This window comes from Triturus cristatus, chromosome 4_2 (genome assembly GCF_964204655.1).
Source record: "Triturus cristatus chromosome 4_2, aTriCri1.1, whole genome shotgun sequence".
Classification (NCBI taxonomy): Eukaryota; Metazoa; Chordata; class Amphibia; order Caudata; family Salamandridae; genus Triturus; species Triturus cristatus.
In genome coordinates this window covers 372,062,555-372,074,681 of record NC_140586.1, presented here as the reverse complement: position 1 = coordinate 372,074,681, position 12,127 = coordinate 372,062,555, and positions in this window count along the sequence as shown.

Below are 12,127 nucleotides of genomic sequence, written 5' to 3'. Positions count from 1 at the left end.
TCGGGCTGAACTGTTCCCATGAGGTACAGGGACAAGACTGATTTGCATATAGCTGAGTTCAAACTGGAATGGCATGGTGAGCAAAGAAACGATGGAGTTAGGCCCAGATCTTTGTACTGGGGTGAATGCATGACATTGTTCTGCATTCTGTCCATCAACTGTTGTTTTTGCATTTGTCACCTCGAATTCGGTGGGTATGCCCAGACGTTGGTCCCATGCTCTCCATGCCACTGAAATCAAGCTATCTTGGCTGAAGAGGGGTGAAACAACGAAATCTGTCCTAGGATGGTTGTTTCCTGTCCAGAGAGGACCTGGTTCGGTAATTTGGGTTGGATTGTTCCCAGGAGGCACAGGGTCAAGACTGATTTGCATATGGCTGGGTTCTAACTGGAATGCCATGGTGAGCGAAATAATGATGGATTTAGGCCGAGATATATGTACTGGGGTAAATGTATGACATTGTTCTGAATTCTATCCATCAACTGTAGTTTTTGCATTTGTCAACCCGAGTGGGGCGGGTATGCCCAGACATTGATTCCGTGCTCTCCATGCCATTGGAATCAAGCTATCCTGGCTGAAGAGGCGTGAAACCCCGAAACCGGTCCTAGGGTGCTTGTTTCCAGACCAGGAAGGACCTGATTTGGCAGTTCGGGCTGGACTGTTCCCATGACGCACAGCGTCAAGACTGATTTGCATATGGCTGGGTTCAAACTACAATGACATGGTAAGCAAAACATCTATGGATTTAGGCACAGATCTCTGTACTGGGGTGAATGTATGATATTGTTCCCCATTCTGTCCATCAATTGTTGTTTTTACATTTGGCACCCTGTGTTGAGCGGGTATGCCCAGACGTGGGTCCCGTGCTCTCCATAACACTGAAATCAAGCTATCCTGTCTGAAGACGGGTGAAACACTTTAACCGGTCCTAGGATGCTTGTTTCCAGTACAGGGAGGACCTGGCTTGGCAGTTCGGGCTGAACTGTTCCCATGAGGCACAGGGTCAAGACTGATTTGCTTTTGGCTGGGTTTAAAATGGAATCGCATGGTGAGCAATAAAACGATGGATTGAGGCCCAGATCTCTGTACTGGGGTGAATGTATAACATTGTTCTGAATTCTGTCCACCAACTGTAGTTTTTGCATTTGGCAACCCGAGTGGGGCGGGTATGCCCAGACGTTGGTTCCGTGCTCTCCATGCCACTGGAATCAACCTATCGTAGCTGAAGTGGGGTGAAACCCCGAAATTGGTCCTAGGATGCTTGTATCCAGTCCAGGGAGGACCTGGCTTGGCAGTTCGGGATGAACTGTTCCCATGAGGCACAGGGACAAGACTGATTTGCATATGGCTGGGTTCAAACTGGAATGGCATGGTGATCAAAAAAACAATGGATTTAGGCCCAGATCTTCGTACTTGGGTGAATGTATGACATTGTTCTGCATTCTGTCCATCAAATGTTGTTTTTGCATTTGTCACCCCGAGTAGGGCGGGTATGCCCAGACGTGGGTCCCGTGCTCTCCATGCCACTGAAATCAAGCTATCCTGGCTGAAGAGGGGTAAAACCCTGAAAACGCTTCTAGGATGCTTGTTTCCAGTTCAGGGAGGACCTGGTTTGGCAGTTCGGGCTGGACTGTTCCCATGAGACACAGGGTCAAGAATGATTTGTATATGGCTGAGTTCAAACTGGAATGGCATGGTGAGCAAAAAAACGATGGATTTAGGCCCAGATCTCTGTACTGATGTGAATGTATGACATTGTTCTGCATTCTGTCCATCAACTAATGTTTTTGCATTTGTCACCCAGAGTGGGGCACGTATGTCCAGACACGGATCCCGTGCTTTCCATACCACTGGAGTCAAGTTATCCTGGCTGAAGAGTGGTGAAACCCCGATACCGGTCCTGGGATGCCTGTTTCCATTCAAGGGAGGACCTGGCTTTGCAGTTCGGGCTGGACTCTTCACATGAGGCAGAGGGTCAAGACTGATTTTCATATGGCTGGGTTCAAACTGGAATGGCATGGTGAGCAAACAACTATGGATGTAGGCACGGATCCCTGCACTAGGGTGAATGTATTACATTGTTCTGCATTCTGTCCATCAACTGTTGTTTTTGCATTTGTCACCCCGAGTTGATCGGGTATGCCCAGACGTGGGTCCAGTGCTCTCTATGCCACTGAAATAATGCTATCCTGGCTGAAGAGGGGTGAAACCCTGAAACCGGTCCTAGGATGCTTGTTTACAGTACAGGTAGAACCTGGTTTCGCAGTTCGGGCTGAACTGTTCCCATGAGGCACAGGGACAAGACTGATTTGCATATAGCTGAGTTCAAACTGGAATGGCATGGTGAGCAAAGAAACGATGGATTTAGGCCAAGATCTCTGTACTGGGGTGAATGCATGACATTGTTCTGCATTCTGTCCATCAACTGTTGTTTTTGCATTTGTCACCTCGAATTCGGTGTGTATGCCCAGACGTTGGTCCCATGCTCTCCATGCCACTGAAATCAAGCTATCCTGGCTGAAGAGGGGTGAAACAACGAAATCGGTCCTAGGATGCTTGTTTCCTGTCCAGAGAGGACCTGGTTCGGCAATTTGGGTTGGATTGCTCCCAGGAGGCACAGGGTCAAGACTGATTTGCATATGGCTGGGTTCTAACTGGAATGCCATGGTGAGCCAAATAATGATGGATTTAGGCCGAGATATCTGTACTGGGGTAAATGTATGACATTGTTCTGAATTCTATCCATCAACTGTAGTTTTTGCATTTGTCAACCCGAGTGGGGCGGGTATGCCCAGACATTGATTCCGTGCTCTCCATGCCATTGGAATCAAGCTATCCTGGCTGAAGAGGCATGAAACCCCGAAACCGGTCCTAGGGTGCTTGTTTCCAGACCAGGAAGGACCTGATTTGGCAGTTCGGGCTGGACTGTTCCCATGACGCACAGCGTCAAGACTGATTTGCATATGGCTGGGTTCAAACTACAATGACATGGTAAGCAAAACATCTATGGATTTAGGCACAGATCTCTGTACTGGGGTGAATGTATGATATTGTTCCCCATTCTGTCCATCAATTGTTGTTTTTACATTTGTCACCCTGTGTTGAGCGGGTATGCCCAGACGTGGGTCCCGTGCTCTCCATGCCACTGAAATCAAGCTATCCTGTCTGAAGACGGGTGAAACACTGAAACCGGTCCTAGGATGCTTGTTTCCAGTCCAGGGAGGACCTGGCTTGGCAGTTCGGGCTGAACTGTTCCCATGAGGCACAGGGTCAAGACTGATTTGCTTTTGGCTGGGTTTAAAATGGAATGGCATGGTGAGCAATAAAACGATGGATTGAGGCCCAGATCTCTGTACTGGGGTAAATGTATAACATTGTTCTGAATTCTGTCCACCAACTGTAGTTTTTGCATTTGGCAACCCGAGTGGGGCGGGTATGCCCAGACGTTGGTTCCGTGCTCTCCATGCCACTGGAATCAACCTATCGTAGCTGAAGTGGGGTGAAACGCCGAAATTGGTCCTAGGATGCTTGTATCCAGTCCAGGGAGGACCTGGCTTGGCAGTTCGGGATGAACTGTTCCCATGAGGCACAAGGACAAGACTGATTTGCATATGGCTGGGTTCAAACTGGAATGGCATGGTGAGCAAAAAATCAATGGATTTAGGCCGAGATCTTTGTACTGGGGTGAATGTATGACATTGTTCTGCATTCTGTTCATCAAATGTTGTTTTTGCATTTGTCACCCCGAGTAGGGCGGGTATGCCCAGACATGGGTCCCGTGCTCTCCATGCCACTGAAATCAAGCTATCCTGGCTGAAGAGGGGTAAAACCCTGAAAACGCTTCTAGGATGCTTGTTTCCAGTTCAGGAAGGACCTGGTTTGGCAGTTCGGGCTGGACTGTTCCCATGAGACACAGGGTCAAGAATGATTTGTATATGGCTGGGTTCAAACTACAATGACATGGTAAGCAAAACATCTATGGATTTAGTCATAGATCTCTGTACTGGGGTGAATGTATGACATTGTTCCGCATTCTGTCCATCAATTGTTGTTTTTACATTAGTCACCCTGTATTGAGCGGGTATGCCCAGACGTGGGTCCTGTGCTCTCCATGGCATTGGAATCAAGCTATCCTGGCTGAAGAGGACTGAAACCCTGAAACCGGTCCTAGGATGCTTGTTTCCTGTCTAGGAAGGACCTGGCTTGGCTGTTCGGGCTGAACTGTTCCCATGAGTCACAGGATCAATACTTATTTGCATATTGCTGGATTCAATCTGGAATGGCATGGTGAGCAAAAAAATGATAGATTTAGGCCCAGATCTCAGTTCTGGGGTGAATGTATCACATTGTTTTGCATTCTATCCATCAACTGTTGTTTTTTCATTTGTGACCCCGAGTTCAGCAGGTACGCCCAGACGTGGGTCCCATGCTCACCATGCCACTGGAATCAAGCTATCCTTGCTGAAGAGAAGCAAAAAACGATGGATTTAGGCCTAGATCTCTGTACTGATGTAAATGTATGACATTGTTCTGCACTCTGTCCATCAACTAATGTTTTTGCATTTGTCACCCCGAGTGGGGCACGTATGTCCAGACACGGAAACCCGTGCTTTCCATGCCACTGAAATCAAGCTATCTTGGCTGAAGAGGGGTGAAACAACGAAATCGGTCCTAGGATGCTTGTTTCCAGTCCAGGGAGGACCTGTCTTGGCAGTTCGGGCTGGACTGTTCCCATGAGGCACAGGGTCAAGACTGATTTGCATATGGCTGGGTTCAAGCTGGAATGGCATGGTGAACAACATAATGATGGATTTAGGCCCAGATATCTGTACTGGGGTAAATGTATGACATTGTTCTGCATTCTGTCCATCAACTGTTGTTTTTGCATTTGTCACCCCGAGTTGAGCGGGTATGCCCAGACGTGGGTCCCGTGCTCACCATGCCACTGGGATCAAGCTATCCTGGCTGAAGAGGGGTGAATCCCTGAAAAAGGTTCTAGGATGCTTGTTTCCAGTCCAGGGAGGACCTGGCTTGGCAGTTCAGGCAGAACTGTTCCCATGAGTCACAGGGTCAAGACTGATTTGCATATGGCTGTCTTCAAACTGGAATGGCGAGCAAAAAAACTATGTATTTAGGCCCAGATCTCTGTACTGGGGTGAATGTATTTTTTTGTTATTTTTTTTAAAAACTTTTTTTCTCTTTTTTGTCCTCATCTCACCTATAAACTGCTAGCAGGACATATCCGGTCTACGTTAATGACGGGGCGCCCTCCGACCGCCTGCGCTTGTTTAGGTTATCCAACCAATCCCCTTTTATCGGTGGTCAGCCAAAATATCGAGTTTTTGATATCGACCTACAATAATATCGAGTTTTTAATATCGTAGGGACAGAATATCGAAGTCAAGAATATCGATGGACAGAATATCGACCCCAAGGTAAGTAATATCGAAGTAAATAATATCGAAGTAACTAATATTGATGTAAGTAATATCGTAAGCAAAAATATCGATGTCAATAATATTGATATTTTTGTAGTGTTATGTATTTTAATATGTATTTTATTTGTATGTTAAAGATTATTGTAATGTATTTTAATACATTTAAAAATAAATGTTTAGAGATTAATAATTATTTTTAAGTAAATTTAGCGTTTTAGTATCAGAGCGGGTTGTGGGTTTATAGGGGAATAGGGTGGGAAGTAATTAAATTATAATTAATGAATTAATATGTATTGTTTAATTGGTATTTATGATTAATTAATTGTTAAATAATTATTAATTGTAAATTAATTTTATTAATTGGTTAATTATATTAGTTATAATTACTTTATTATTAATATGTATTTATTGTCATTGTTAATTAATTAATTGGTAATTAATAATTAATTGGTGATGAATTTTTATTAAGTGATTAATTGATAATTAAATGAATTACGTGCATTTTTATGTGTATTGGGTTGTGGGTGTATAGGGGAATAGGGTGGGATGTAATTAAACTAAAATTATTAATGATATTGTTTTTTATTTGTATTTATTATTAATTAATTGTTAATTAATTATTAATTGGTAATTAATTGTTATTAGTTAGTTAAATATAGTAAATATAAATAATTTATTTTTTCATTTTGTTTGTTGTTATTGCTAATTAATGTATTGTTAATTAATAGGTGATTAATTGTAATTTGGTAGTTAATATGTATTAACTAGTAAATTAATAACTATATTAATTATAAAGAATGTAGTATTAATTGTAAATAATAGATAAATCGATAGTTACATTTATTGTGTTTTTTGTATGTGTAGTGTGTTGTGTGTTAAAGGGGGAATAGTGTGGGATGCAATTTAATGTTATTTATTTAAATATTTAGTTAAAATAATTGGTATTTAATAATAAATATTCAGTAAATTAATTATTATTATGCTATTTTTTAATAACAAATTATTTAATTGGTTATTATTTTCATAGAACCCCTATGCTATCCAGTGCTTTCCCAACTGTTTTACTATCTGGAGTGGGAATAGTAATTTTTACCCCTACGCTATCCAGCGCTTTCCCTACTGTTGCACTCTCTGGAGTTGGAATAGTAATTTTTACCCCTACGCTATCCAGCGCTTTCCCTACTGTTTCACTTACTGGAGTGGGAAAAGTAATTTGTACCCCTACGCTATCCAGCGCTTTCCCTACTGTTGCACTCTCTGGAGTGGGAATAGTAATTTTTACCCCTACGCTATGCAATGCTTTCCCTACTGTTGCACTCACTGGAGTGGGAATAGTAATTTTTACTCCTAAGCTTTCCAGGGCTTTCTCTACTGTTGCACTCTCTGGCGTTGGAATAGGTATTTTTTCCTTTACGCTATCCAACACTTTCCCTACTGTTGCACTCTCTGGATTTGGAATAGTAATTTTTACCCCTACGCTATCCAACGCTTTCCCTACTGTTGCACTCTTTGGAGTTGGAATAGTAATTTTTACACCAACGCTATCCAACACTTTCCCTACTGTTGCACTCTCTGGAGTGGGAATAGTAATTTTTACCCTTACGCTATCCAACATTTTCCCTACTGTTGCACTCTCTGGAGTTGGAATAGTAATTTTTACCCCTACGCTATCCAACGCTTTCCCTACTGTTACACTCTTTGGAGTTGGAATAGTAATTTTTACCCCTACGCTATCCAACGCTTTCCCTACTGTTGCACTCTCTGGAGTTGGAATAGTTATTTTTACCCCTACGCTATCCAACACTTTCCCTACTGTTACACTCCCTGTAGTGGAAATAGTAATTTTTAGCCCTACGCTATCCAACATTTTCCTTACTGTTGTTTTTGTTTGAGTTGGACTAGTTGTTTTATTCTCTCTGATATTTAATATGTTTTTGTATTATTTTAGCTAATGTAATATATCATTAATAATAAAAAATATTCAAATTCAATTTATTTATTTTTATTTGCTATATGTAATTATTAATGTAATTGTTTTATGTGTATAGATGTATTGGTAATTTTTAAAAACATTTAATAATTTGTACGTTACTAAAATAATTATTAAAACTAATTATTAAGTAAGTATATATATATTATATATTATATGTATCTGTTTAATTAATGTTTTATTACATTATATATATTAATTATTAATTTTAAATATTATAAAATATATTTAATTATGTTTATTTTATTTATAAGTGTTATTTGACATATATTTTTAAAATAAAAAAAACCCGATATTTTTTACTAACGATATTTTTGACATCGATCTTTAATTATCGATATTTTTGTACTTACCATGATGTAGATAGGATGTCGATATTCTTGACATCGATATTTTAGTTCCGATATTTTTGTAGGTCGATATTTTGACCTTCGATATTTAGTCATAGGACCATGATATTTATCGACCCTTGACAACTGCATATTGGAGTCAACAAAATCTCAGTTCCTGCCCCAAACGTATAAAAGGTGCCCAGAATTTGGGGAGGCTGGGGCTGGATCTCATGATTTCTAACCGAGCCATTGCCAGTGCAGACTTTAACCAGTCTTCGGCTTTCGGGAGGAAGGGATCTTTCCATTTAAGACAAATTTCCCTTCGGGCCAGCAAAATCAGACATAACAACAGACCTCTATGGGGTTGTTCCATATAAGCAGTAGACACCTGATCGTTGGCAAAAAAAATCAAAGAACCATTCAACACAATATCGGTTCCAAAGGTCATACATAAGTATCTGCACACCCCTTCCCAATATGTTCCTAATTTGAAACATTCATAAAAGGTGTGTATATCATTGGCTTTAGGGAGCAGACACCTGGGACACTGGAATCAAGCTATCCTGGGTGAAGAGGGGTGAACCTACGAAACCAGTCCTAGGATGCTTGTTTCCAGTCCAGGGAGGACCTGGCTTGGCAGTTCAGGCTGGATTGTTCCTATGAGGCACAGGGTCTAGACTGATTTGCATATGGTGGGGTTCAAACTGGAATGGCAGAGAGAGCAAAAAAACGATGGATGTAGGCCCAGATCTCACTACTGGGGTGAATGTATGACATTGTTCTGCATTCTGTCCATCAACTGTAGTTTTTGCATTTGCCGACCCGAGTGGGGCGGTTATGCCCAGACGTTGGTCCTATGTTCTCCATGCCGCTAGAATCAAGCTATCCTGGCTGAAGAAGGGTGACACCTCTAAATCGGTCCTAGGATGCTTGTTTACAGTCCAGGGAGGACCTGGCCTGGCAGTTCGGGCTGAACTGCTCCCATGAGGCACAGGGAGAAGACTGATTTGCATATGGCTGTGTTCAAACTGGAATGGCATGGTGAGCAAAAAACGATGGATCTCGGCCCAGATATCTGTACTGGGGTGACTGTATGACATTGTTCTGCATTCTGTCCATCAACTGTTGTTTTTGCATTTGTCACCCTGAGTGGGGCAGGAATGCCCAGGCATGGATCCCGTGTTCTCCATGCCACTGGAATCAAGCTGTCCTGGCTGAAAAAGGATGAAACCCCGAAACCGGTCTTAGGATGCTTGTTTCCAGTCCAGGGAGGACCTGACTTGGCAGTTCGGGCTGGACTGTTCACATGAGGCACAGGGTTAAGACTGATTTGCATATGGCTGGGTTCAAACTGGAACGGCATGGTGAGCAAAAGAACTATGGATTTAGGCACAGATCTTTGTACTGGGGTGAATGTATTAAATTGTGCTGAATTCTGTCCATCAACTGTTGTTTTTGCATTTGTCACCCCGAGTTGAGCGGGTATGCCCAGACGTGGGTCCCGTGCTCACCATGCCACTGTAATCAAGCTATCTTGGCTGAAGAGGGGGGAATCCCCGAAAACGGTTCTAGGATGCTTGTTTCCAGTTCAGGGAGGACCTGGTTTGGCAGTTCGGGCTGGACTGTTCCGATGAGGCACAGGGTCAAGACTGATTTGCATATGGCTGAGATCAAACTGGAATGACATGGTGAGCAAACAAACGATGGATTTAGGCCCAGATCTCTGTACTGGTGTGAATGTATGACATTGTTCTGCATTCTGTCCATCAAATGTTGTTTCTGCAATTGTCACCCCGAGTGGGGCAGGTATGACCAGACACGGATCCCGTGCTCTGCATGCCACTGGAATCAAGCTATCCTTGGTGAAGGGGGGGGATAAAACCCCGAAACCGGTCCTAGGATGCTTGTTTCCTGTCCAGGGAGGACCTGGCTTGGCCGTTCGAGCTGGACTGTTCAACTGAGGCACAGGGTCAAGACTGATTTGCATATGGCTGGGTTCAAACTGGAATGGCATGGTGTGCAAGAAACTATGGATTTAGGCACAGATCTCTGTACTGGGGTGAATGTATTACATTGTTCTGTATTCTGTCCATCAACTGTTGTTTTTGCCTTTGTCACCCCGAGTTGAGCGGGTATGCCCAGACGTGGGTCCAGTGCTCTCCATGCCACTGAAGTCAAGCTATCCTGGCTGAAGAGGGGTGAAACCCCAAAACCGGTCCTAGGATGCTTGTTTCCTGTCCAGGGAGGACCTGGCTTGGCCGTTCGAGCAGAACTGTTCCCATGAGGCACAGGGTCAAGACTGATTTGCATATGGCTGGGTTCAAACTGGTATTTCATGAAGAACAAACAAATGGTGGATTTAGGCCCAGAGCTCTGTACTGGGGTGAATGTATGGCTTTGTTCTGCATTGTGTCCATAAACTGTTGATTATGCAGTTGCCACCCTGAGTGGGATGGGGATACCCAGACGTGGGTCCTGTGCTCTGCATACCACTGGAATCAAGCTATCCTGGCTGAAGAGGGGTCAAACCCCAAAACCAGTCCTTGGATGCTTGTTTCCAGTCCAGGGAGGACCTGGCTTGGCAGTTCAGGCAGAACTGTTCCCATGAGGCACAGGGTCAAGACTGATTTGCATATGGCTGGGTTGAAACTGGTATTGCATGAAGAACAAACAAATGGTGGATTTAGTCCCAGAGCTCTGTACTGGGGTGAATGTATGGCTTTGTTCTGCATTGTGTCCATAAACTGTTGATTATGCAGTTGCCACCCTGAGTGGGATGGGTATACCCAGACGTGGGTCCTGTGCTCTGCATACCACTGGAATCAAGCTATCCCGGCTGAAGAGGGGTCAAACCCCAAAACCAGTCCTTGGATGCTTGTTTCCAGTCCAGGGAGGACCTGGCTTGGCAGTTCAGGCAGAACTGTTCCCATGAGGCACAGGGTCAAGACTGATTTGCATATGGCTGGGTTCAAACTGGTATTGCATGAAGAACCAAAACATTTTGGATTTAGGCCAAGATCTCTGTACTGGGGTGAATGTATGACTTTGTTCTGCATTGTGTCCATAAACTGTTGATTTGGCAGTTGCACCCCGAGTGGGATGGGTATGCCCAGACGTGGGTCCCGTGCTCTGCATTCCACTGGAATCAAGCTATCCTGGCTGAAGGGGAGTGAAACACCAAAACCGGTCCTAGGATGCTTGTTTCCAGTCCAGGGAGGACCTGGCTTGGCAGTTCCAGTTGGACTGTTCCCATGAGGCACAGGGTCAAGACTGATTTGCATATGGCTGGGTTCAATCTGGAATGGCATGGTGAGCACAAAACGATGGATTCAGGCCCACATCTCTGTACTGGGGTGAATGTATGACATTGTTCTGTATTCTGACCATCATCTGTTGTTTTTGCATTTGTCACCCCGAGTGGGGCGGATATGCCCAGACGTGGTTCCCGTGCTCTCCATGCCATTGGAATCAAGCTATCCTGGCTGAAGAGGGGTGAAACCCCGAAACCGGTCCTAAGATGCTTGTTTCCAGTCCAGGGAGGACCTGGCTTGGCAGTTCAGGCAGAACTGTTCCCATGAGGCACAGGGTCAAGACTGATTTGCATATGGCTGGGTTCAAACTGGTATTGCATGAAGAACCAAAACATTTTGGATTTAGGCCAAGATCTCTGTACTGGGGTGAATGTATGACTTTGTTCTGCATTGTGTCCATAAACTGTTGATTTGGCAGTTGCACCCCGAGTGGGATGGGTATGCCCAGACGTGGGTCCCGTGCTCTGCATTCCACTGGAATCAAGCTATCCTGGCTGAAGGGGAGTGAAACACCAAAACCGGTCCTAGGATGCTTGTTTCCAGTCCAGGGAGGACCTGGCTTGGCAGTTCCAGTTGGACTGTTCCCATGAGGCACAGGGTCAAGACTGATTTGCATATGGCTGGGTTCAATCTGGAATGGCATGGTGAGCACAAAACGATGGATTCAGGCCCACATCTCTGTACTGGGGTGAATGTATGACATTGTTCTGTATTCTGACCATCATCTGTTGTTTTTGCATTCGTCACCCCGAGTGGGGCGGATATGCCCAGACGTGGTTCCCGTGCTCTCCATGCCATTGGAATCAAGCTATCCTGGCTGAAGAGGGGTGAAACCCCGAAACCGGTCCTAAGATGCTTGTTTCCAGTCCAGGGAGGACCTGGCTTGGCAGTTCGGGCTGAACTGCTCCATGAGGCACAGGGACAAGACTGATTTGCATATGGCTGTGTTCAAACTGGAATGAATGGCATGGTGAGCAAAAAAACGATGGATTTAGGCCCAGATCTCTGTACTGGGGTGAATGCATGATATTGTTCTGCATTCTGTTCATCAACTGT